This window comes from Protopterus annectens, chromosome 9.part0 (assembly GCF_019279795.1).
Source record: "Protopterus annectens isolate FY-2018-M chromosome 9.part0, PAN1.0, whole genome shotgun sequence".
Lineage (NCBI taxonomy): Eukaryota > Metazoa > Chordata > Ceratodontiformes > Protopteridae > Protopterus > Protopterus annectens.
Window position 1 is genome coordinate 83548110 of NC_056743.1, and position 27635 is coordinate 83575744.

General features: G+C 39.4%; 1 protein-coding gene across 5 annotated transcripts in view; it reads right to left on the reverse strand.

Moving 5' to 3' along the window:
• Positions 1-27635, reverse strand: part of ANO1 (anoctamin 1) — a 1045885-nt gene that overhangs the window by 348169 nt on the left and 670081 nt on the right. The window lies entirely within an intron of this gene.

Genomic DNA, 27635 nt, shown 5'->3' on the forward strand with positions numbered 1-27635 from the left:
TATACTCACTTACTAGTTACTATAAGGAAACTTTGAAGGTCGATGAGGAATTCATTGACCGAAAATAAAGTGCTAAATAATTCCAGTTTATGATCACTAATAGTTAAAAGCTTTCACATGGATAGCAGTGTCATTTTTAAGGTAGAGAATAAATGAAATATTCATGGTTACATCTGGAGTTTTCAGACACAGCATAATATGTTGTACATGTCAGGCCAGTGTAATAAATGAACGAGCTGCCACTGCTTTTACACTAAAATTAAAAATGATAACAAGAGAGAAATCGTGTAGCCTGGATGTTGACTGTAACTTGGCCAGAGTCATTCTGTATCGATTTTACCAGATTATCAACTCTTACGACTGAGCATAGCTTTCCTGCAAACATTTCCTCCTTTTGGCATATGATAGCTGTAATGGTTCTCTTCATGCAGTAATGGATACATTACTTGCAAAAAAAAAATGTCATTTACAAATTCTTCATGCATACGTTTCTTGTTCTGGCCTTCAGCCAGAGTCATGAATCAAGTGATATTTGAACCTTTATTTGTGTTTGCTAACCAAGGTACAGCTCTGATCCACACAGATTTTTTCAAACACAGCCCTGAAGCCTTGTCATCTTAAATGATTTGCTCAGAGTTGTACAGTAGGCAAATGGATGCTGTGGGAACGGACCCTTGCACTACAGGATGACATTTGTCTGTGCTATCAAGAAATTAACAAATGCCAGACATTGTAATAAAGGACAGATAAAAATAAATAACAAAACAAATAAATCATTCAAAATTTAAGTCTAGCAGACCTGAAACAAAAAAAAACTACTGAGAAAAACATAGTTCTATGTACTTCTTTTGTAATATTTCAGGATTTTGGAAGCAAACTCTGACGCATATGCCTGAGACATTGCTCAAAAATACTGTCAGTGTCAAAACGTGACAACCAAAATTGTCAAATGTTTATCTTTTACAGTGGAGAAATTCTCTACTCTGAAGCCCAGTGCACCCCCCCCCCCAAAAAAAAAAAAATTATACAGTCATCTTTGAGGTTGTTACATCTCATTACCAGAGAAATCACGAGTCAGAGCATTTTTGATAAGTGCATATTTGTTTAATTATTTATACATTAACTTATTTATGACGTGCTAATCAAGGTATGGATCAAAATGACCCAAACAGATATACTGTCCAGATACAAGGCACAGACTGAAAAGGTACTAATAAAAAGGTTACAAACAGAGTTGAAAAAGTTCAAACATTATGAATAAATTAAAGGAAATTCTACAGATGAGTCATATGACAGGTGAACAATTATTTCACTGATTACGGTTACATTATACAAAACATTTACACTATTGAGAACTATCATCAAGTCAGCTGAGTTGAACTACAATATTATCAAGCAATTGGCCACAGCATTACAAACTAGATACTCACTCCTCCCAACAGCCTTCTGTCTCTGGTAAATAGCTGCAGAGGCTGTTAGAAGCATTTGACATCTGCAAAGGTGGTGAGGCCTGACATTCTCATTTACTAGACAGTTAGGCTACTTCTCACTGGGTGAGCATTAATTTTCAAGATCTCTGCCTTTTTCTTGTATACTGACAACAGAGGGCTTTGTAATTTTTTTTTTTTTTTTTTTTGTGTAGGAATAGGGCTGGCTTTTATAATTCCAAGACTCGTAACTGCAAGTCCAAATCACTTAATCTCAGAGAAAAGGGAATAGTCCAAGAAAGAGTTCATTCCATCTTGCTATTGCAGGGCTCATTGTCATGATTCTCAGAATACCAAATAGTTGCACAGTAATTTTTTTTCCAGAGGGGACTTGATATTGTAAAGAATATTGTCTCAGTCCAGACTTATTTACTTTTTGTATAAATCTGCCAAGGTTTATTTATTTTATAGGTAGGTGGAATGTACCACAAGTCCTTTTCAGCCACTAGCTGGTTTTATAAGGTAAATAAAGATAGAAAAAGTAAACTGTCGTTATATGCAGCAAAACTAAAATGTGTTTTCTTCCTTTATTTCAAAAATGCTAAGATTTTACAACTGATAATTACACATAAACAACAGCCTAGTTGTATTTTAGGATTGAGTTTAAGTTTGTTATTTAGATTTCAGATATCCATATCTCTCAACTTCTAAGTGCAAGATCTCTTGACAAAGCCTAAAATTATGGGGGACAAAGGTCCAAAAATATGGACAGATTTCAAATATTGCTCTTATAAACCTAGAAGGATGCTATAATAACACAGTTTGTGTTAGAATGCATTTTCTGAGGGATATGAAGACTGAAACACAAATGTACGTCATTATTTAGTGACCTCAATCCTCAATGCCAGAAAACCACAAATTTTATGCTCAACAGACCAAACATATGAGGCATAAAATCCAGACATTCTGTGAAAATCTGGACAATTGAAAGGTATGTGGTACTAGTGAAGCGACCGCTGCTTGATTATCTGCATTTCTGTTTTTTAAAGTTCATAGTTTACTTACCATTCTAAATGTCTAAATACGAACAGCAAGGAGTGACATAATCTACAACCAGCAATGAAATCAAAGAGGGCAGAAGTGAGATAGACAGTGAAAGCTCAGAAGGATAATAGATAAGTAAGGCCCCGCGGGGGTAAGGGTGCTACAGCCTTGCAGCTAGCAGAAAGGATTAAGGCTTTGTACTGTTAATGAACTCTTCCTTTAGTGTAGGGTACAGGGTTTGATTCTCTCAGTCTTCATTTATCTACTGTGCAACTGAACAAGTCACTTAATCAGGCATTGCTGCCAGCGCTCTCCTGAAAAGATATGCATTTCACCAGTGGTCTTATCTGGTTAATAACATAATAAAATAAAACAAAACAGTAAATGAACAAACCTAGATTTGGTGAGCTTTGTAACCAAGCAAGGTTTCACATTAAAGGAGCATACTTTTTTTTTTTTTACTTGACATCCCATGTGACCTGTAGGAAATAGCTGAGAAACTAATATCCTCATGATGCATCTATCACATCATAGCTGCATTTAGCAACATGGGCACTCATGTTTCTGACTTTTCTGGATAGCTTGGTGAGTTCATCTTTTTGTCTCTTGCATCATCAACTCCTTAACCCCTTTTCCATATGTCCCATTGTAGTCTTTTGCCAATCATTAATGTGTGGCTAGGCCAGCCATAACTGTTAGACCTGAATACCTTGATATGACTTGTCATGCTGTTTGGATATACATGGGATACAGAATATTTAATTATATAACTTTTGAAGATGCACTCTAGCCAACATTTAAATTTTCTACTTTTGTCCCCAAATGTTTAATAAAGGTGTCATTCCTATTGTCTTATCATTTATTTTGTAATAACTCATGACCTTTGTTGGCAAGTCTCATGATGTCCCTTTCACTAACATTAAAAGTGAGAGGGTTACTATTGCACTTTGTGTGCATTGTTTGTTGACTGCCTTAAAGAGCTTCAACAACTTTTATCGATGCAGTTATGTTACCCACATTAAATTCATAAGCATGTTTAGTAATCCAGAGCCAATTCCCTGCTTTTTAATATAAGAAAAATAGCCCCAAAAGAAGTGGACCTGTTACATTGGTTAATTTTCACTGGGGTAGACAGGTAACTTCTTATCCTGACTTATCTAATGTTTCACTTCTTGACTTATGTATAGACTGACATTGAATGTCCTTAACTTGTTAATATACCTGTGTATGGATGAATGGATTAGTAGTGATTGTATTAGGAAAGGCAAAGCTGTGCAGCATGTATTGTCACTTCTTTCTCAGGGGCTGCTCTTATCTCTACCAAGAATGCCACAGCTATTAAAAGGCAAGACCAAGCCTTCAGAATCCAAATTGTCATGTATGTAACACAAGTAGGTCCCAGCTATTATGTTGGTAAAGGTGGAAAATATGATTCAGGAGGGACTTTCTTGACTTCCTCCTCATTTCTTAGCATGTCCAGATTTCTCCTTACTGTTTTATTTTACAAGTAAATGGATTGTTGATTAATTGCCTTGAAATAATATTATAATATGCCAGAAACCTAGATAAATCATATAAATAGTTATGCAGTCATTAGGAGTCAACTTATCACACACACACACACACACACACACACACACACACACACACACACACACACACACACACACACACACTTGTTCTAAAATTTTGGTTGGCAAAACATTGGGCCTTACTAGACAGTGTTGTTGCATGGATACATGCAGATATTAATCTAGATAAAATAAGTAATTATAACTTAACATGTGAGTACATCTGAAAAAGGTACAAGAAGTGTTTTAGAAACTTCAGAGACTTGCACACAGTTTGGGAAGATGACACCTTAGTGTCACATAGTATAAGCTTTTAGTAGCCTTAAGTCCACCTGAAGGCACTGCTGAAGATGAGTGCCCATATGTTATTAATAAATGCTTATATATTTTATTCTAAAGTACAATCTACCAATGCTTCAAACTGAACTTTTATATGAATTATGTAGCTATAAGACAAACATGGGCACACAGCTAAAGTAACCTGTAACTCTTTCTCACAGATAGGGGGCATAGGTTTAGGAGACTAAATCTACAGTATATGTAATACAGATTTACCCATAAGGCCTTACAGGGAGGAAGTATTAAACAGGGCCTTCAGAGCAGCAGCTGCCAGCGGGAAAGCAAAGTAGGTTACAGAGCTGACAGTCTGTCATAAGAGGACAGAGCTGATGAAGGAGGCTCATAGACTAGCAGAAGCATATTACATGTACCCTGTCTTAAAGTGGGCAGCATGGGCTGGTTGGTTAGAAATATAATCATCTAAGTGCATCAAGACATTATCTTAAAGATTCTTATGGAAGTCCTTGATAGTTCTGGATGAAAGCACTTTGTTTATTGATTAAAATTGTTACGCTGTTTTGAGTTCCCATGCGTTTTTTTGTTTTTGTTAGTATCAAGTCTTACATTGTTCAGTTACTGGTGTAATCACTATTGGTGTAGAATGTAGGTAGTTCAGTGAAAGCAGTTTAGAAGTACCTTGGGTCTTTACCCAAACTATCAGGCTCTGTATAAAAAGGATATGCAAGTACTTAGGTTGTAGAATGTGCATTCACGTTCTCAGAGCAAAAAAGATTCTTAAAACTAATATATTAAGTAACAGAGTATGCTGAAGGAGCAACAGTCATTAACATATGCAGGATTAAAGCTCTGTGACCATATGGCAAGGATGATCCAATATCCATTTCATTATTAAAGTAATTTGTTAACTAACCCAAGTCTAGTACGCCTTTTTTGTATACTTAAATACTTTAAGTTGACACCCATAGCTCCTAATGGCATCTAGACCTTTTTTGGTTCTGGCTTCTTTAACTAAGTTACTTACCAGCTAATAATTGACAGTATTGGAAAGGGCAAGGGCTTATTAACAAAATTATACTAAGATTGTTAATCTATGATGTCATGCAGTAAAGAGATTAATCACAATCTATGACGTCATGCAGTAAAGAGATTAATCACAGATTGCCACTTAGTTTTTGTTTCAAACTTATGTTCATACCTAAGAGACCTACAGGATATTGAGGGGTATAGTGTTAAATGCTATGGTGGGAGAGGGAAAAATTCATTGCCAATATCCCTTTATGTCACATTGTACTAAAGATATTGCTAGTTATTTGTTAATACTTATGAAAATAAACAATATTTGCATATGTACTTAATAGTTCCACAAAGAAGTAGCTTGCAAACTACAGTATGGCATCAGGTAAAACCTTGATTCTGTTGAAGAAAACTAACACTGACATTTTCCCTGTAGGTTGTGCATCTTGAAAGATATTCAGTGTTATTTATATTGATAATTATATAATTAACCATATGTTTTCATACTTCTATTAATATCACTACATGTACTCAGGAATTTCTTGCTATCAAGTGAAAGCTTATATCTAGTTAACAAAAGTGCTCTAACAATACAAGTCCAAGTTGTACAGTTTTCAAGATATGACAATTGTGAAAGTTTAGCAAACAAATATAATTCTGGGTTTGTGTGTATTATAATATATTTATACTATTTATGGAAAGGCTATGAATGGACTGACTATTATCTACATAAAGAATACTTTGTAGTGATAATATTGTTATTTGTACAGTTTTTATAGAGCTTACTTTTCACAAAATATTTGATTGTTTACCATGTGCTTTTTCATTGACTTTTTAAAAAAATTCTCTGGAATACAAGGATGTATTTAGGCTGCTAAAGGTGTGACGTTGCACACCACATAGGTGTTAATAAGTTAATGTTAGCATTCATTAGAAAGTAATATGCTCAGAACATACGTCTTGCTTTATTACTCCTTAAGTGGTATGATTCATTTTGTAATTACAATGCTGCAATCATAATAAAATAAACAAAGTACGTTGCCTGCCAATGACACTAACTGCCAAGTAGTAAAATATACTATTTATTGAGCATTTTCATCCACTGATAATGAACTTCATCAGAACGAATGTTGCAATCATACTGAATGGCAAACTTCAAGTGCCTGCATATTAAATTGGGCTAAACCAGTGACAGATAAGTTAACATATAAGGGGTAACATTTATATATAAAAAAGGCCTAAAACTACATTAATGTTTGCATATTAAACTGAAACCAGAATATTGAAAGTAAACATAATTATATAGGCGTTTAGCTACACTCTCACCCTGAACTGTAATATAAATTTTATTTCAGAATATAGAAAACACTTACTTGTTAAGCAATTTTATTTATTTGTTTATTAATCATGTAAACCCACCAGCTGCAAGTTTATTTATTTATTTTACATTTGTTAACCGGGGGTGTCTGAGCCGAAAAGGCCGTTTTTCAGCAGAGGCCCGGGGAAAAAAGCTCCACATAGAAAAATTACATATACATTTAGTTATTTAAACATGATTAGTAACACACAAGTTACAAAATACATGTTCTTACAGTGGTATGCAGCATATCAACAGTTACAGTGGAGAGAACAAACAAAAAAATATTAATTTAAAAATAAAGGTAATTAATAGATTTGTGGTGTACAGCTGAAATTTGGAACATAGGTAGAATACATACATAGTACACAGGTATAGTACATACATTGTAGATTAGCCAGTGTTTTTGCGTAAGACTGAAAACCATTATCAAGTACTCTAGGTTTAGTATGTGTACCTTATCCACTTTCACTAGCCTGGGGAGCAATCATGGCAAGTGACTTTTCCAGGTGGTGTCCTCCAAGAAAAACTGTCTAGTTAAGTGAATTGCTCAGAATCACACAGCAAGTAAATAAAGAGAGCATGAGTGCAAACCCAGGACAATTAAATAAACTCATTAGCACGTTATAGGTCTAATCCTGTACATTACAGTTTGGAATTGATTAGCAGCTCACAGCCTTAATCCTTTTGAAAATGTGTTAAACTTCCCTCAGCTGCTAGGATTCGTGACCTGGATAGCACAAGCTTAAACTGTTAAGAATTTACGAGACAGGATCTTTCTGAATGATCCCAGTATTAACTGTTGCAGTGAACATGTTTTGTAGACTGCTGCCTTTTAGGCCTGGAAATGACAGAATATAAATGTTTTAGCTTAGGTCAGTACTTGAACAGCTAACAGTAATGTTGTACTGTGAGATGGACTGTTGCTGTAATATTGAGCTAATGATCAAGTTTTCAGAAACTCAAAATTCATATGGTCAAGATCATATGACCGAATTTCCGAAAACTCAAACATCAAAACAAAAAAAAACACAAAAATACACAAAATCTACCTTTTTTATGTTTTTGCAGGGGGCACCCCACACCCCCTGCAAATTAAATATTCCAACTGCGAGATCTCACTACACTGAGAAAAGGGTAAATTTCAGAATCCACACTATACCCACTCAAAAGCTTCGAGTTTTCAATAACTCAATCATATGGTCTCGAAGACCTGTTCAACTGTTAAAGGCCTATATATATATATATATATATATATATATATATATATATATATATATATATATATACACACACACACACACACACACACACACACATATATATATATATATATATATATATATGCACACACACATAAAAAAGTCTGCAAAGGAAAAGAGAGATGTGCCAAAATAACAGATTAAGGCTGATGAGACAGACGAGCTTTACCCAAGTGAAGGAATTCTGCTCTGGGCTTTTCACCTTTCCACTACTGACAAACTGAAAGCAGACGTACACAAGTAACAGGTGTTTTTGGACTTTTCACACCCACGGTGGCATTGAACCAGTCAAGAGGAGGCATGCTTCTCAAGAAATAGCTAAAATAATTTTCTTCTGCCATAAATTTTCCTGTCTCTATGGGTGTAGTAAAATTATTGGCACAGGAATGATTACATTCTCTCCTGCTCACTTTCTGTATACATAGCATATGTGACACATGTGTATCATGTTAAGCAAGGTAGTTACTGTAAATGTCATAATTCTTCAAGTATTCTCTGTTCTATGCAACTAGATTCAGCTATTCCTGGCAGAATATCTGATCAATGTGAACATTATGAGGAAACCTGACACATTACAGACTCTCACATTTCTCTCCTGAAACTCAAGTCCAACCGTTTCTCACAGCTGTAGCTGGAATTTGCAACACAGGCATCTCCCTTCCACATTCTGCAACAGCAATGTACTTTAACTGCAGTAAACAGAATTCAGTTGTCACTTAATGTTGTGCTGTTATTTATTATTATTATTATTGTTTTTGGTAAGCTTGAAAAATAATTAATGTCGTATGCATGATCGTACAGTAATCTATTTTAACAAAATGAAAAAGCCCATGGATTTCAGCCCATTTAAGAGCTAAAGCTGTAGATAAAATAATCACAATTTTGTTCATTGTCATGCTGTTTTCTAAAGATTTCTCATAAATAGACAATAAAGAAAAAGAAAGAGTTGTGCTGAATTAAAGAAATGCAATGTTCTGCTCTGCGTACTAAATTTTATAATTATTTATGTTGCTGAAACACTGGTATATCTTTAAGTAATCGTTTGTATGGACCTCTACTTCATGAGGTTTAAGGTATTACACAGTGAAGACTAGCTTTTCTGAGACTTTCTTGTAGTTTTAAGTTAGAACTCAATTACATGTTGGGCTAATGACATTCGTTATTGTATACAGAACTGCTATTTGTGGGAAAGGGAAGCTTGCATGCTTATGGCAAATGTGAGGGTCTGCTGCTCTAGACATTAACTTAATCATTTGTTTTTCTGTAATCGTGTACTGCATCCTGTCTCTTTGGACATTTATTAAGGCACAACCCACAACATCTCTTCCCAGCTGTCAACAGTTACATTCTGTTCACCCAAAGATACAATGAGTATCTGCACTGAGTAGAGCAATTCTGCCATCTTTGTAGAATAAAGCATCATATCTACTTAGAAATGAATTTCAGGGCTGCTTCCAAGCAGATGACTGATATCTTAGACATTGCCACGCTGCCAGCAATGGTAAGAGTACAGCCAAAGGGAGCAACATTAATTGTGCTACCCCCTTCATTCTTGAGCTGAAATATGGGGATGCCTTACTATATTAACTCCAGAAGAAAAGCACAGTTGCTGTCATGACTTCAGTTCCCTTCTCCTACGCCAAGGCCAGGCTTTCACTAAAGATATTATGTCCTCAAACATACGGTACAAATCATTGTTAAAAAGGTGTGCTAAAACAGCAGCTTCCACTAAGTACTTTGAATCACGGATTGTATTAGGCAAGTAACAATGTGAAACACTGGAATCTGAACCCAGAATGCTTAGTTTTGCAGCTAGCAGCCTACATCATATACTTATCTCTCTTACCTCTTTCCATACTTCAGCTGTCCCATGCCCTTTAAAATTATTCATTTGTTTACTTAACTATTTCGTCCAGTAATTCACTCCATTCATCAGTCACCCTCTCTCACTAAATGCGTGTTTCATCATATCTAACCTAAAGATTGAACCTTCAGTCTGAAAATCCTGTCTGTTCACACCCTCTGTCCTTCCTCATAGTTAGTACCCTCACATCTCCTACATATCTACAGTCTTTCTAATACTTACTTGTTTGATCTCCTTTCTATCCACTGTATCACTCTGGTGACATTTCTCTGGACACACTCTATTATTATAACATTCTTTTCTCTCTGTAGTCTGCAAAACTGATTGCAATATATGCTTGTGTCTGAGCCTATTCCCCTTAATGTGCAAGCCTAGCATCCTACTGGCCTTAGATTTCATTCTTATATTCAGTCCTTAGGCATTCAACACTTAAAACTGCACCATGAGTTTTTTTCTAGTTTTAGCACTATAAAATGTAGAGAACATGAGTTGCCATCCATAAGGTCACACAGATTAGATTTCATTTATTTTATTTTTACTGAATTGTCCAGCAGGTCTGTTGCCTATTTTCAGTAGTGACCCAGAGATGAAAGCTCCCCAGGCAAACATAAGATACTCTCAGACAATTCATTCTCAAATCTCATTAACCTAATTCTCCTCATCTCTCACTTTTTCTTTAGAGATAATTCCCTCCTTCTCACACTCTTGCCCTAAGAATCATCCCATCCATCTCCCTCTTTATCCCAAGGCACTCCTAGATTTTGTTGTGGGACCATATCATCATGACACCATTGTTTCTGGGGTCATTGCATAAGTATCTCCATGTTGCATTCCCTGGGAGTTTGTTATATTAAGTACAGGTTGCATGAATAGGTGGAGGCAGATCCATCTATCAGGGAAGACAGGTTATCTTCCAGGATGAATAGCTGCTCCCACAAAGGAAAAAAAAAACAGCTGAAATGTCTTTTGTCAACGTTTGCTCATATATTTTGTCCCATCTCAGACAAAATGAACATGAACTGACCCATAATGAAATCTAACATATTTTCCTTATTCCTTCTCTTCTCTTTTGAAGTACATTTGTCTTGTCTCCGTTTACTTCTATTTCCAGCTAGTCATTCTTCTCTTTTATGAATTTCTACTTTCCCAAACCAATGAAAAATCTGACATTCGACTATCTTTCCAGTTAAGTAATATCTGCCTTTTTGTTGGTGATGGTCTCATTATAAATTCCTGTTTTCTATTCTTAAACACAAAGTGCACATCATTAAACTGTCAAACAGATACATATAGTACTCTGAATAAACTTACTTCTAACCTACAGTCCTGTTGAGCTTTATCACGCTTTAATTTCACACCATAACTTTTGATAATAAGTTGACAAATTCATAAGTGTTTACTAGGCTAACTACCACAAGGACCTTTTTAAACCTAACCATGCATCCCAAATCTCTGACGAGTTCTGATACCCTTGATAAGTATAAGCAGGGGCTTGGGAGATGAAACATTTGCAAGCAGGGGTCCAGGAGATGGACTGCTTATAGGCTGTATGTGTTCATTAGAGATGTAGGTGCCAAACCAGGGATGCATTTGCTGTTCCCCATCAAATTGTACAAGTTACACTTGAATTGGTTTAGGGAATAAGTCTGCTTCATATGGATGGGGAGCCTTTTCCAGAGAAGGGGTAGTCTCTGGGATATATACTTATCTCTCCAGCAGCTCCTACTTAAATCAAAGGCATGGTTTAAGACTTCAGACTGGGTAAGTCTAGTGCTATTTTTTTTTTTTTTTTTTTTTTTTTTTTTTTTTATGGCTATGCAGGGGGTCCATCAGGCTGGGGGGTCAGACAATGTCTTGTACACCATCCATAGATCTCACCTCAACAGCCTGCAGGAAACAGAATACAGGGATAGGGCTATGAGGCGGTCTGCATAGGACATGTTACTTATGCCATGTACTTTTTTAGTGAGGAACCTATATTGATGTTCCAATTGTTGGATATGCCTGGTTAGATACATACCAAAGGGGACATTGTACTCGAGGATAGGTCTGATGAATGCCAAATACAGTGGAACAATGACTTCCCTAGACCTAGATGCCATACCTTTGTTTAGAAGTCGCACAACATAGAATGACTTCTTCACTACTGTAGACACGTGGTGATCAAAGGCTAGATTACTGTCTTTGTGTGTCCCCGGGTCCCTGACTACTGGGCCAACTCTTAGGGGTGTGTTGTCAATATGATAGTTACCAGGGATGGATGACTTCCCAAAGGATAATATTATGCATTTCTTGGCATTTAGTTTAGTCCATCTTACGTAATTTCTAGCTCTGAGAAATGGCTACAATACAGTACAGTTATTGTTTAACAACTCTGCCCTTACTTCCTCTCAGTGTACTGCCACATTCCAAATGGCAGTCTGTCAGTGCGCAACCACACTCCAAATTGCTCCCTTGTCTGCAGTTCATTAGCTGTGCAAACTCATTCTTCCTTCTTGCTTTTCATGCTGGAATGTTCTAGCTCACATCAAAATACCCTGGAGTTTTCCACTAAATGTATTCAGTAGGTAACCCTGCATGACATTATTTTACATTTCAGAAACACATCCTTTCATCTAGAACTCCCCAGTGGCCTGTAGAAAATGTCAGTTTGTCACCCAAAACACACTGATGACTAAATTACTAAGTATGTTTTAGTTCTCTCCTCCTTCCCATTGTTTTAACTCATTCAGCTCTAGTCTGGCATATGACAATAGATTCCATTAAAAATATACATTGTCATTGTTCTCGCCTTCCAAAATCTATAATTCTTGAATACCTTAAGAAGTAGATGTCACTGATCCTGTCTCTCGTTTCACTTTAATCCATAACACACCTTCATGTGGCAAAATTCTCCATCTCACTCCCAATGTATTTAATCTATATGTCATCATTTCCCATGATCCATACTCTGTACCATCTCCTACAATCCATTTTATATATATATATATATATATATATATATATATATATATATATATATATATATATATATATTGTTTTTTTGCATTGTTTTTGGCTCTATTACCTGCTGACCATCAACCTCCTCTCTGCCGTTTGTCTCATTCATTCCTCTTTTACATGACTGAAATTTTCTTGACAGGAGTTGCCACCAAGACAACCAGCAGGAGTTTTCTATATGAGCCCCTGACTCCTGCACATGGTTATTCATGTAGTGAGCTTTGTAGCGCTTGCCACATCTCCATCTGATGTGATCAACTGGCCCTGTACCTCTTTGCAGACAAGCCCTTCCATGTGTTACCCAATCTCCATTAGGAATTCTAGCACAGAGAATGTGCTCAGGAACCCATGTCTCTCCTTTCCCCAAGCAGAGCTAAGTAGGCTTAAGCCTCATCCATACCATTTCCAGCAGGTATCCAAGCTGCTAGTCAAACTTGGGACACTTGTGCTGTAGTGATGATTTTTTTATCCATTTATGCTAATGGTGCTGGCCTTCCCACTATCAGGTCTTTGACTCTCCGATAGTCTGAATGTCTTGATTGATTATTTCCTTCAATACACTAAATAGTGTTCTCATGGAGTCGAGTGGCCAAAATTCTCAGAAGGAAGCATTTTTAATCTGAAAAGCAACCAATTTTCAATAAATGGGATACTAACTCAATTACTACTTTAGAATGAAAAGAATGCTGCTGTGAATAAATGTCTATTATTTTATTTATTTATTTGTGTACATATGCATTTGCTTGTTTATGTTGCACAAAAAGTCTAGGAATACTCCATCTATAACAGCAGAATAGAATTATGGATATGATTTAATACTACATAGTCTGCTGCATCCAAAAGTACTAATAAGCAATAGTAATAATTTATTTTATTTTATTTATTAACATTTCTTTACCAGGATTGTCCAACTGAACACCAGGTGTCCTTTTTCAGCGAAGTCCTGGGGAGAAAAACTCCTCAAGGTTCCATAGTCATTTGGTGAAATAGTTAAACAATGTTTAATAATAACAATAACAGTAATAATAATCATCTTATCGTACTAGAGAAAAGGTAAAGGAAAACCCATAAGAAGAAAAGACCTGGGGAAAATATTGGAAACACATAAGGAAACACATCATTGAACCCATAAGCAACATTCAAACATTTTTGATAAAAAAAAAAAAAAATCAATAAATATCATCACACCAGATACATTTGTTTTATTATAAAATTTATATTACCAACTTCTACAAATATCCATCACTGTTCCTATGAAAAATCTGGCATTGAGCTCTCTTTCCAGTCATGTAATATCAATTCTTTCATTGGTATTGTCATTAAAAATGTCTGTTTTCCATTTTAGATTCAAAGCGAGTAGCATTTAACCATGGGTATATATCTTATTGTCATATATCACAATGCATGCAAGAATTATTAGCTATAGCTTGTCATTGAAATGTTGGCACTCGAAATGCCGAGTGTCAACAAGCTAAAAATAAAAAGACCAAAAAATACAGGAGCAGAGTAAATCTCAAAAATCACTCCTCCTTAAATTTTCTTTTAGTTGTAGTTTCTTTCTGCATAAGTGGGAAAGTGGTTGTTTATTGTAAATGGCAGGTATTTGAAATGTATTTGGTTTGTTGGTAAGGATCTGATCTAAATTTCAGTGTCTGTCAGACTTTTTATTGCTTCTAGATATAGAGATGATTAGCTGTCTAAAGACATATAAGTTAATCGATTCAGAGAGAGTGTCATTGTTAATCAGTTGCCAGTCTATGCTAATGTTTCCTCCGATAATCGTTTCTTGTTGAGTAGGGTGAGATTTCCAGCTGAGGATCTCTTCTGCTGTTGGTATATTTTTATCAGGTTTTAACATCTTGATATGTTGTTTTAGCAGATATTTAGGCTAGAATAGGTTATATCCAGGATGGGTCTACTGATTTTGTAGAGGACTTTTTGTTTACGATCTACTCTGAAGCAGGATGTATTAGGTTAGGCCTGAGGGCTTATTGGATGACATTTGCATATTAGCAGGTATCAGTTTCATTTGTTCCATGTATGTTGTAGAAAGGACTCGTCTATTAATTATTTATATAAGTATGTTATCACTAAAAAGTGCAATTTAAAATATATTTTGGCTAGTATATAAATGTTTATCATGTGTGCTTTATATCATTTGTAGTGCTTGACTTCAAAATGTAATAAAATATTTTTTTGAAAACAGCTAAGCATGTGCTGTACTGAAGAAACAGAACAGACAAAACTAAAGAAAAAAAAAAAAAAAAAAAAAAGAAACCAAGCACTTTAGCTTTAAACACTGAAATCATTTTATTAGAATAAATTTCTGCTTTTATACATACTTTAAATATTGAAACAAATTCTATGATTTGACCCAAATGACCATATATTAAATGAAAAATAAATATATCATAAAATCTATTTTCAGTTTAACTAAAAACTTCAAATAAAAAGAAGTTATGTACTTACCATAACATTCCATATTTGTAGTCCAGCTTGCCTATATTATTGCTGGATGGGTTCGGAGCTGATATTCAGCTCCGACTCAGCCAGTACTAAAGCTTGAGAGCTTTTACTGGCTCGGAGCTAGCCCCTAACCCATAGTGCCTCACGGCAAATCCCAGATCTAGTTTGCTAGAAGCAGTAAATACCTATCAGGTAAGAGTAATCTAAGAGGTGTATAAATACAGCAAAGGATTAGAAATATAATCCATTCCAGGTGGACAACAAAAGAACAATGTCAGGCAGCACCAGAATGGTCCACCAGATCCCCCAGAAACAGGAAGGGGGTTGGAGGGAGGGACGCAAGAATATAGGCAAGATGGAGTACAAACATGGAACATTATGGTAAGTACATCATTTCTTTGTTATGTAGTCATATCTCACCGTAATTCTTGCTGGATGGGGCAGCGTCCCTAGCACCTTTATCCCGGATGGCTCAAGCAAAGGGACTCTTCAGCACAGTGGACCCAAAGGATGACCTGTCCCAGGAGGCCAAATCCAATTTGTAAAGAGTGACAAATGTATGTGGTCTTGCCCAAGTAGCTGCTGCACAAATAGTATCAATTGGGAGCCTAGACCTAAAGGCACATGAAGTAGCTACAGCCCTAGTAGAGTGACCTTTAACTTTGACAGGTAATTGTCTTCCAGCTTGTTGATAAGCAAAGGATATGCAATCCAAAAGCCATTTTGAAAGAGTAATCTTAGAAACAGGCAATCCTTTCCTTTTGTCAGAAAAGGAAACAAAAAGTTGATCAGATTTCCTGAATTCTTTGTGTGTATAAAACCTGAGTATTCTGTGAACATCTAGCTGGTGTAGTCTATACTCCGATTTATTAGAGTGGTTTGGAAAGAACACAGGTAGCTCAATGGTGGTATTCAGATTGTGCTCTGAGCATACTTTAGGAAGAAAGGAAGGGTTTGTCCTGAGAGAGAGACTAACCTTGTGAAAGATAATGTAAGGAGGCCGAATAGTAAGAGCTTGTAGTTCTGAAACTCTACTAGCAGATGTTATGGCTACCAAGAACAAGGTTTTCCGTGATAATTTTAAGTCTGGCGACGAGGATGCCTCAAAGGGTGCAGACATCAAAGATGAGAAGACTAAGTTTAAGTCCCAGGGTTCTAATGGTCATTTTAATGTGGGCCTGAGAAGAAGAAATCCTTTTAAAAAGGTTTTACCCAAGGAGTACTGCATGATTGGATTTCCCATGAAGCCAAAGTGGAAATTGGAAATAGCAGCTAATTGAACTCTAACTGTAGCGGCTGCTGCTCCTTCATGAAAAATTGTTACTAGGAAGGATAAAATGGATTCTAAAGGAGCCGTATATGAATCTAAGCCCTGATTCATAGCCCAACGGGAAAACCTTTTCCATTTTCTGGCATATAGTTTGAGTGGAAGGTTTATGGGATGAAATTAAAATGCATTTGACCACAGGGGATAAAGGAATACACCTGGCTATTCGTGGAACTGGAGCAGCCGTGCTATCGATGTGAGGGTGTGGATGGAGGGGTGGAACTGTCCCAATTGATGAATCAGGAGATCTGGAGATGGGTCCAGAATTCATGGTTCCTCCAAGAGGAAAGGCCACAGGAAGGGAAACCAAACTTGTTGAGGCCAGTAAGGAGCAATGAGGATCAAGGAACTCCTCAACTGTCTTACTTTCTGTATTACCTTTGGGATGAGTGGAAAAGGAGAAAAGGCATAAAGAAGTCCCGGGGGCCAATCATGAACTAGAGCATCCCTGAGTGACCTCCCCGGATGGGGAATGAGGGCAAAGTAGCTGCTACATTTGGTGTTCAGGTGAGTGGCAAATAGATCGCAGCAAGGTTGGCCACATCTGTGAAAGATCTCTTTCACAACCATTGGAGTCAGGGACCACCTGTGAGGCATCAGAATTGCTCTGCTGAGTTTGTCTGCTATTACGTTGGATTTCCCCAGGATATGTGTTGCTATCAGAAAGCGTTGAGTATCCATCACCCATTTCCAAACTCTTAAGGCCTCTCGGCAAAGCAGGTAGGACTTGGTTCCCCTTTGCTTATGTACCACACTACAGACATGTTGTCTGACTGAATCACAATTGTCCCAGTGGGAAGGGACCTGTGAAGTGCTTGCAACACATACAGCACCATTCTCATCTCCAGAACATTGATGTGCAAGTGGTTCTCATAGTTCTGCCAAGTACCTTGGACTGTCATTCCCAGATAATGCCCCCCAGCCCATCCTATCTGGGAAGTGTCCCTGGTCAAAACTGCTTTCTCTTGGGAAGGAATAAGTGGATGACCTAGTTTAAGTTGTTTCGTGTGTAACCACCATATCGGATCCTTTCTGCATGCATTTGTTATCAATATCTGGTGAGACAATGGAAGGTCTTGCATCGACCATTGTGCAGATAGCAATCATTGGAGAATCCTCATGTGTAGGCGAGCAAGAGAAACTAATAGGATGGCGGATGCCATAGTCCCTAGAACTTGAAGGACTACTCTGGCCTGAACTCTGTTTAGCAAGGATCTGACCTGGCTGCGTAAATATTCCACTCTTTCCTGTGTTAGCCTTACTGACATGGTGGTTGTGTCTATTTCTGAGCCTAGATATACAATGTGCTGTGAGGGAGATGAGACTGACTTTTGCAAGTTGACAGTGATGCCTAGACTGGCGCACAAGGATAGAGTCTCATCCCTGGTCCTTATGAGTTGATGCTTGGTGGTAGCAGTGATATGTCAGTTGTCTAGGTATGGAAACACCTGGAATCCTTGACATCCCAGGTGAGCCATTACCACTGCTATGCATTTGGTAAACACTCTGGGGGCTGTAGTGAGGCCAAAGGGCAGTGTTCTGAACTGAAAATAGCTGGCTCCCAGCCGGAAGCGTAAGTGTCTCCTGGAGCGCCTGTCCATTTTGATGCGGTAGTACGCATCCTGGAGATTGATTAAACACATCCAGTTGTCTTTCCCGATAAAGGGAAATATTGACTGCAGAGTGACCGTTCGGAACTTCGATTTCCTTACATGCTTGTTGAGCCTGCTGAGACTAGAATTGATCTCCAGTCCCCTGTCTTTTTTGGAACTAAAAAGAATCGAGAGTAAGTTCTGGATCCTACTTCCTCTGCGGGGACTTCTTGGATGGCTCTTTTTTGCAGCAACGAGATGACATCTGATGTTGCATGGTCTAGTTGAATGGGTGGTATGTCTGGTAGAGACTGGTTTGTTGGGGATTCAGAAATAAAGGGAATCAGATAACCTCTGGATATTATTGTGTGTACCCAATGATCTTGAGAGATAGTTAGCCAGGCGTTTGGGTACAGTGATATATGACCCCCGACTGCCTCCAGAGATGGACAGCCAGGCAACTCTTCAGGGTCAATGGAAGGGATCATCAGAGAAAGCTTCTCTGTCTCCCTGATGTTGCAGACCTCCTCTGCCGCGAGGGTGGCATCTTCCATTATATCCTCCCCCTCTGCATTTGGTGTAGGACTGACCTTGTGCCTGAGGGAAACCTTTTTGAGATATCCTGAACAACATTTTCCCTCCTGTATTACCCTTGGGATAGGGTCTGGACAAGAGAGAGAAATGGACTCCGACAGCAGATAAGGTTTTCCCTTCCTGCTTGCATCTAGTCAAAATCTCTTTCACTTGGGGTCCAAAAGAAGATGAACCATCAAAGGGAACATTAGTGATGGAAAACTTGAAGGATTCTGTAAAATTACAAAGACGCATCCACGAATGTCTACTGAGGGATATTCCTGCTGCGGCTGCCCTACTCGCTCCATCTGCCGCATATGAGATTAGCCTCATGGAGGAGTTAGCTATGGAAGTAAGGGTGGAGAGCTGCGTAGAAACTTTATCCATGGAACCCGGGGCTAATGAACTCTGAAGGGTATCTCCTAACTCTTTCAGGAGAGCCCTCTGAAGATGAGTAAAATGAGTCAGGTAATTCAGCAATCTCAATGTAAATGCTGCTGAAGAAAAAGTATTTTTCCCATACCTATCCATCGTCCTGGACTCCTTGTTAGGAGGATGGATATTAGAAGACGTCTCGGATAATTCCATCTTGGTGGGCGCTGCTGCCAACATAGCATCAACTGGAACTCCTTTACTAAGGAAAGACTTGTCCTCAGGTGCTGTCATAAATTTGTTTGGCCTCCTCAGGATGGCTTCCACTGCTGGAGACGTCCATGCTTTCTGTGATATGACCCCCAAAAGTTGGTCATAAGGCGACGTCACCCAACATGTTTCCTCTTACACAGCCTCTTCCGAGGGAGCTCTCCAGTTGGATAATCTGGGGAGGTCTTGGAAGAGGGGGCACCTCCTTTGGGGGCTACTTGGGCCTCTGGTTCCCTACACTGTGGGGGTGGTAGGGGGGAAGAGGTTGCTGCCTGCTACTGGTGGGACACAGGTTCCAAAGGAATGGTTTTGGCAGAGGATAAAGCCTTCTCTATAGCTTCAAAATCCCCCCCCCCGCTCCAAAGAAGACCTCCACTCAGAGGGGGTGGATGGTCGACTCCTAGCAAGAGGGAACGGCTCCAAAGCAGAAGTGGGAGCCGAGCTGAGGCTCCGAGAGGGAGGGTTGGTTCTGACGAGAAGCCAGGGTGACTGTCCCCCTCGGACTCGACATGAGAGCGTCAGCTCCCAGAATCCTTGGCTCCAGACTGAGCCATCAAGGATAGAGAAATTGGCTCTGAGGAAAAAGGTTAAATCCCTAGAGCTGAAGGGTCCAAGACAGAGGAACCTGACGTAATAAGCTCCAAGAGAGAAGCAGTCAGAAGAGGAACAATGATCAGTAAGGGGGTCGGCTCCGAGACCTTTGGGTCTAGAGGGGCCAATTTTCTAGCCAGAGCTGGATCCAAAAGCAACCTCTTCACCACCCTCTCGATGTCCTCATCTGATAGGGTCCTTGAGGATCTGGTGGAGACAGAAGGAGACCTCCTTCTCTCCAAAATAGGAGATACAGTCTCGATGTCAGGCAAAATATTCGGTACCGAAGATTGTCTCAGAACCGATGAAATCGATGGCACCGAAGTAGATCAAGCTGAGTCAGAACTGGAACATTTTGGCTCCGATGCTTTAGTCTTTTTTGTCAGCTCCGAAGCCGGGCCAATGATTTGCTCTCTGAGGATTTTGGAGCTGCCTGACCAAGTTCCAGCTGTTCCTGGAAGGAACTGGTCATGAGACCCCTGTCAATGAGTTTTCTCTTTCTCTCATTAAAAACTCTAGTGCTAAAAGCATGACAGAAGATGCAGGGTTCTTGTAAACGAGCTTCACCAAGGCAATATACACAACTGGTGTGGCAGTCTGTAAGAGACAATTTCTGCGCACACCTATCACACTTTTTGAACCCCGAAGGGCGATGATCCTTATGATCCTTATCTTTATCTTTTGACATTTCTAGAAATGAAGACAAATAGATAACAACAGTAAGGTATTAACTATAATAAAAGTGAGAAGAAAACTTTTTTCTTTTTTTTTTTTTTTTTTTTAACAATCACACACACATACAGGGAGGAAAGGCTCTCTCACTTAAACAGGCACTACGGCTCTCTAACTTAAACGGGCCGTACAGTCCTAAGGGGGAACAGTGGTTGAGTAACTTTCAAAAACAGTCACACAAGAGACAAGAAACTATCTAAAAATATATCTGATAGAAAAAAGGTAGGAAAAGAACTAAATATAGTAAAAATAGTCTTACTTAGCCAACAAGCCAGTAAGACACAACCTCGAAGCTTTCGTGGCAAATGAGATCTGGGGATTTGCCATGAGGCACCATGAGATAGGGGCTAGCCTTGAGCCAGTAAAAGCTCTCGAGCTTTAGTATCGGCCGAGTCAGAGCGGAATATTGGCTCCGAACCCATCCAGCAAGAATTACGGTGAGAGAGGACTACATAACATCATATATTTTCACTGTAACATTTTATATTGACAATTTCTTTCACACTGTTTGCCTTTCATTTCTCAGCCATGTCAACCAAACAAACTAAGTCTCCTGTTAAAAGTGTATACTTCATAGGTTCATAGGTGTGTACTAGGCTAATAGTCCTGGAGTCTTTACAAGCCTAGCCCATAGGATTACCCTGGCATCGTGCCACCCAACCTTAGTTCCTAGTGCCTCTGTCGAGTAGAGCCACTGAAGTGATCCCCAGGGTGAATTTTCTATTTCCCATACACTCATCAAGATCTCTCTTGAAGAGGGCCAGTGAGGTGCTCTATTTGACATGTATGGGAAATTTATTCCATAGCATGGGCAGTCTCTGGGTTAGAAACCTGTCCCTCCAGCACGTTCTGTTGATTGTGGTAATGAGATTGAGGGCTCTGGAGTGTGTAGTGCGGAGAGATTGAGATTTTTTAGATGTAGCATTTCTAAAAGAGTTGGGTCAGACATGGTTTTGTAAGTCAAGCAGAGATCGCCTCTAAGTAGGCGATATGAGACGGAGAATAGTTGGAGTTTTTTGAGTCTGTCCATATAGAACAAGTGTTTAAGGCCGAGAATAAAATGTTACAGTGGAAATATATGATGTTATTCTTGCTGGAAAGGTAGCTTTCATCCTTCTAAGTTGGGAACTGCTGATTGAGAGCCCAGTGTCTGTTATTCTTAAAGTGTATTAGTTCTGGTTTAAGCACTTGGGCTTCAGGCCAGTTATTTTACATTAAGAAGGTTCGTGGTCTGCACTCTTGTGGGAGAAGAGGCTGGACTCTGCCCTTCTGAGCTGGGAATTTCTGGTTAAAGGTTTATAGTGCCTGAATATTTGAACTGTATCTTACTGAAATTGGTACACCTTGTTTGCTGTAGCATAGACTAGATCCAGGCCTGCTGAATCTAGCTTTGTTTATATGCTTGCTGTTTGTTTGCTTATTTCCCTGGAACGCTAATTCCACCTAATACGTGGCTTCTCAGCACTTTTGTGGATCACTAGTGATATCTGCATTGTTTACTGTACTTATTTCCTTGTTTCACTTGAAAGAAAGTTACTGTTTGTCGTTTTTGCATTTAAGTTACCTGTAACACATTGCACTTAAGTTACCTGGCACTTGCTCACTAAAGCAATTATATAAGTCAGCACTAAAAATTAAAAGCACTACACCCTCACTCGCCCTTGTTTTCAATTATTAAGGAATTCCCAATATTATTCTAGCATGTCCAAAGGTCAGTTGTCAATCTCCTCTCTGGTCCAGCTGGTGAATCTGGGAATCTTGAGGCAATGTTACAACTGCCTCATGTACACAGACAACCCTCTCCTCCTCCCAACAAATTCCAACACATATGAGAGATGCAACCATGTAGCCAAAGTGGAGGCTAAGCTCTCTCAACTCAGTACTGGCATAACCAGTCAGGAGGAGAAGGAAACCACACTCGCTACAATTCCAGTCTCACATAGACCTACCACGACAGCAAACCAAACACATAATCACAAAAAAACATACTCGGAGGCTCTAAATAAAGATCTGCCTAAGCAGCAGAGACCTCCAAAGCAGACACCCAAGCAACCGCTACCCCAAAACAAAACACGTGCAACACATATCTCACAAAGCCAGTGTGCCGAACAGTCACAGCCCTTAAGACTAAACAACACACCTGATACACTTGTAATAGGTGACTCTATCATCAGGCACACTGATGTCCCGCTCACCAGGCTGAACAAGGAGAGGGTCACGGTGAGCAGCCTGTCAGGTGCTAGGATCCGCCACATAACACAAGCACTCAGGTCACTCCAAGGCAAGTACAAATATGACTCAGTCATTGTCCATGCTGGTGTGAATGACCTGAGACGTACCTCCCTGGACTACATGAAAAGAGACATAAAGGAGCTCTCTGAGCATGTAGCCCAGGCCGGTATGACCCTGACCTTGAGTAGCATCTTACCCTCACCAAGAATGATGCCACAATATGAAGACAAGATGATCAATTTCAACAATTGGCTTAAGTACTGGTGTCATTCAAAGGGGATCCAATGCCTGCCAGCTTGGGATGATATGCTCGACAAGCCACAATGCTTCGCTAGGGACGGCTTGCACCTGTCACCCCTGGGCTTTCGGATATTGGCAAAGGCTCTTGCTACCCCATAGTGCCTTTTTTAGGCAAGGCTCAAAAGACAAACCCACCTCCATAGGTATCACAAGGGATAAGAAACTAAGAGTAATGTTACTCAATGCCAGAAGTCTAAACCTCAAGATGCACGCACTCAAAACTCTCCTTAGCATGGAGAACATCGATATCTGTGCAGTAACAGAAACCTGGTTCAGGGCTCCCGAGAGCACCCCAGCACTACCAGGTTATACCTCATACCATGCATTTCGGCCCCAAAACTTGGACCGAACCACAAAAGGAGGGGGAGTATCGATATTCATCAAAGATACCCACACCTCCAGGTTGGTGGCAAAGCACGAAGCATCAGAGACTATCCATGTGCAACTAACAGTGGGTAAAACTGCCTTCCAGTTTATAGCCTGCTACAGACCACCCTCCCAAACCCAGGAACCCCACTCTGCCTTCCTGAGAACACTGGAAAATATGAAGGTCTCTCCAAACACCATTATATTGGGCGACTTCAACTACCCAAACATAGACTGGGAGCATTACTCCAGCTCCAACACCCTAGCCCAAAGGTTCCTAGAATTTATAAACTCAAATGCTATGGAACAACTTGTTACCACTCCCACAAGAGGGGAAAACATACTGGACCTGATCATCACCAACATGGGGACTCTATGCTCCAGACCAGAAGTGTATCCCTCACTGGTAAGATCAGACCATAAACTAATCTCACTGGATATTCACATCCCGACCCCAACCCCTGCCCAGAAAACCACAGTGAAAAACTTCTCTAAAGCAAATTTTACACTCCTCAAAACTGAGGTGGAATCCTTCAAAGCCCCCGGGCCTGTGGAAAATACGGCCCAGACCACAGAATCCTTTATAAACGCATTCTATGAACACCTTCAGGAATGCATGGATCATGCGATCCCAAATAAAACCAAGACCCAATCCTCCAAAGGCAGACATCCTGTCTGGTGGACCCCAGCCATAAACAAAACTATACAATAGAAGGAGGAAGCTACTAAATGAGAGAGCAAAATCCCAGAAAGGGAAGGCATCACTGATCAGTATTAGCAAATAACTACGGGCACTCATAAAATTGTCTAAGGCCAGCTTCGAGAGAAAAATTGCACAGGACACTAAGGATAATCACAAGGCTTTCTTTAGTTATGTTAGGAACCTGGGTGGTAATTCCCAGATATGCTCAGAATTAGTCCAAAATGACAAAAAATGCACTGAACCCACAGACATTGCCAACATCCTAGCTGACAGGTTCAGCGCAAACTCCCCCCCCACCAAAAGGGCAAATATCTATCCCAGCAGAGTGCTGCCCCCCTGACATCTCAGATGCTCAGGTAAGAGCCGCCCTCTCCAAAGCAAAAAACACAGCATCAATGGGACCAGACGGTGTCCCGGGCTGCATCCTACATGAACTCCAAGAAGAGCTATACCCAAACATAAAACTACTGTTCATTCTCAGCCTTACTACAGGATATGTGCACAAAGAGTGGCATACAGCAACAGTGGTCCCTCTCCATAAAGGTGGTGCCTCAATGGATCCTGGAAACTATCGCCCCATAAGCCTGACTAGCTTGGTCTGCAAAGCTATGGAAGGGATCATCATGAACCTCATAAATAAAGATATTGGGGACCTACAGACACTGGATCCTACCCAGTTCGGCTTTGTTAAGGGCAGACCTGCCTCTTAAACCTGGTTGATTTCTTTGAAACAGTCACCAAGGTGATTGACGAGGGGAAGGTGGTCCACACAGCCTACCTGGACCTCACAAAAGCCTTTGATACAATACCCCACTCGGGCATTATAGATAAGCTCACCAGCTTAAATATAAACCCCTATGTCACTAGATGGATTGCAAACTGGCTCAAGGACAGAACCCACATGGTTAGAATTGCTGGAGCCATGTCAGACTCCAAACCAGTTACAAGTGGTGTCCCACAAGGCTCAGGCCTGGGACCTCTCTTGTTCGGTATATATTTCTCGGAGGTACAGGCCAACATGGAAGGACTCTGGCTGACCAAGTTCGCAGATGACTGCAAACTGGGCGCCATAATCGACTCTCCAGCTGACACAAGCATCCTCCAAAAGGGCCTCATAGAAACAGACAACTGGTGCCAAAGCCATGGCCTCAAGCTAAATGCCAAAAAGTGTATAGTCATCCCCTTTGGCAAAAACAAAGTGCCCACAAATTACCACATAGGTGGTAATCCATTAAGTACAGAAGAAGTAATTAAGGACCTGGGGACCCAAGTTGATAGCAGTCTCTCATTTGACAACCACGTGGCCAAAGTGGTTAGAAAAACATTTTATATAGCCCACCTAATCATGAAGGGATTCACATCTAGATCAGGGGAGGTCATCGTGCCTCTTTACTCATCCCTCATCAGGCCCATAACTGAGTACAATGCCTCTTTTGGGATGTACCTTACCAGACACCTGCAGCAACTGGAAAGACCCCAAAAGTACCTCACCAAGAGGATCAAAGGGCTCAAACAGATGCCATATGCTGCCCGGTTAAAGAAACTCCAGCTCTACTCAGTGGCATACCACCTGTTCAGAGGCAATCTGTGCCTGATGTATAAAGCCATGTCCAACCCGGAATTAATGGGCATGCTGCACCTCAGAAAATCCAAATCCCATCGAGCTACACGCTCGAGAGACTTGAACCTCAGCACTGAAATAAATAGGACATGCTGGAGGGACAGATTCATAACCCAGAGGCTCTCTTCACTCTGGAATAAAATCCCAGTCCAGGTTAGGCAGAGTCCCTCATTGACTCTCTTCAAGAGGAATCTTGATGAGTGGATGGGAGATCATAGGTTTACCCCGGGTATCACTTCTGTGTCACTGTTAGACAGAGGCACAGTATACTAACCTCGAAAAAGGGCATAGCAAAATAAATTTAAAATGGGTGGGGAAAGCCAAACACATTCTGGCTAGGCTTATAAATGCCCTAGGGCAGATAGCCTAGTATGAACCTATGAATCCTCTTTGTAATCCTCAGGCAGCAATGATAATGCATTTCATCCTAAATTTCTCAAATTAGCACCTGAAAAGATTGCTGATTTCTTTACACACATCTTTACCCTACCCTTTACCACTACTATGATTCCTGCTACCTTTAAACATTCTATTATCATCCCTTTACCCAAAGTACAGTCTCCATTAAATATGAAAGACTACAGACCAGTTTTTAGTCTTTGTCCAATAATTAAACTATTTGAAAATCTGCTGTATCAATAGTTACTTAAACATATAAGCAACTATGAACTACTTTCTGACCAACAATGTGTTCAGAAACTCCTTTAGACCCTGACAACATTAATTTCAGCAACAGATCATATATGCAGTAATATGAACAGTAGTCTTATCAGTGCTGCTGTATTTGCTGATATGACTAGGGCATTTGAGACAGTTAACCATAGTCTGCTCTTATATAAGCTTAAAAGATTAAATTACGAGACAGTGCCATAGCTTGGTTTTAAAACTACTTAAAAGATAGAGCCTTTCAAATTTACAATCATAAACTTAATAATGGTGCCTCACAAGGCTTAGTAGAAAGGACAGCTATTCTTTCCCATATTTATTAATGACATCTCCTTCTATCTCCCAAGTCTAAAGACTATAATGTATGCAGATGATATTCGATTTCTAGTTGCTGACACAAATCACCAGTCCATACAAATAAATAAATAGCTCAAATTCTCACACTTATGCATCTGGCTGCAATCTAACAGGTTAGTAATTAACCCCATAAAGACTAATGTTATATTTCTTGCACACCCACAAAAGCTTACCTTTTTACCAAAACTTAGATTTATTGACCCTAAAGGGGGACATCATTCCTAATGTAATCAAACAAAAATATCTAGGATTAATGCTAGAACCCCTCTTCAGTTTTAAAACCCTCACTGACAATATAATCACCAAAGTTCTTTCCCAAATAAAACTATTCTATCACATACATCACCTCTTCACCTTTTCTGCTAGAAAACCTATAGCCAAAAATGTTTTGCTTCCTAAACTGGAACATGTTGTATTCCAATTTGCTCTACAATAGTCCCAAAACCCCATAAAACTGCAAACTGCAGAGACTAAGATATGCACATTTGCATTATCTGCAGCACAAAATACACATCACCGTACCGTATTAAAGAAAGTTCACTGTCTCCCTGTCACTAGTAGAGCTGCTTTTTTTCTAAGTCTACTTATATTCAAGTTAACACATATGGGGCTACTGCCCACCTCTGAG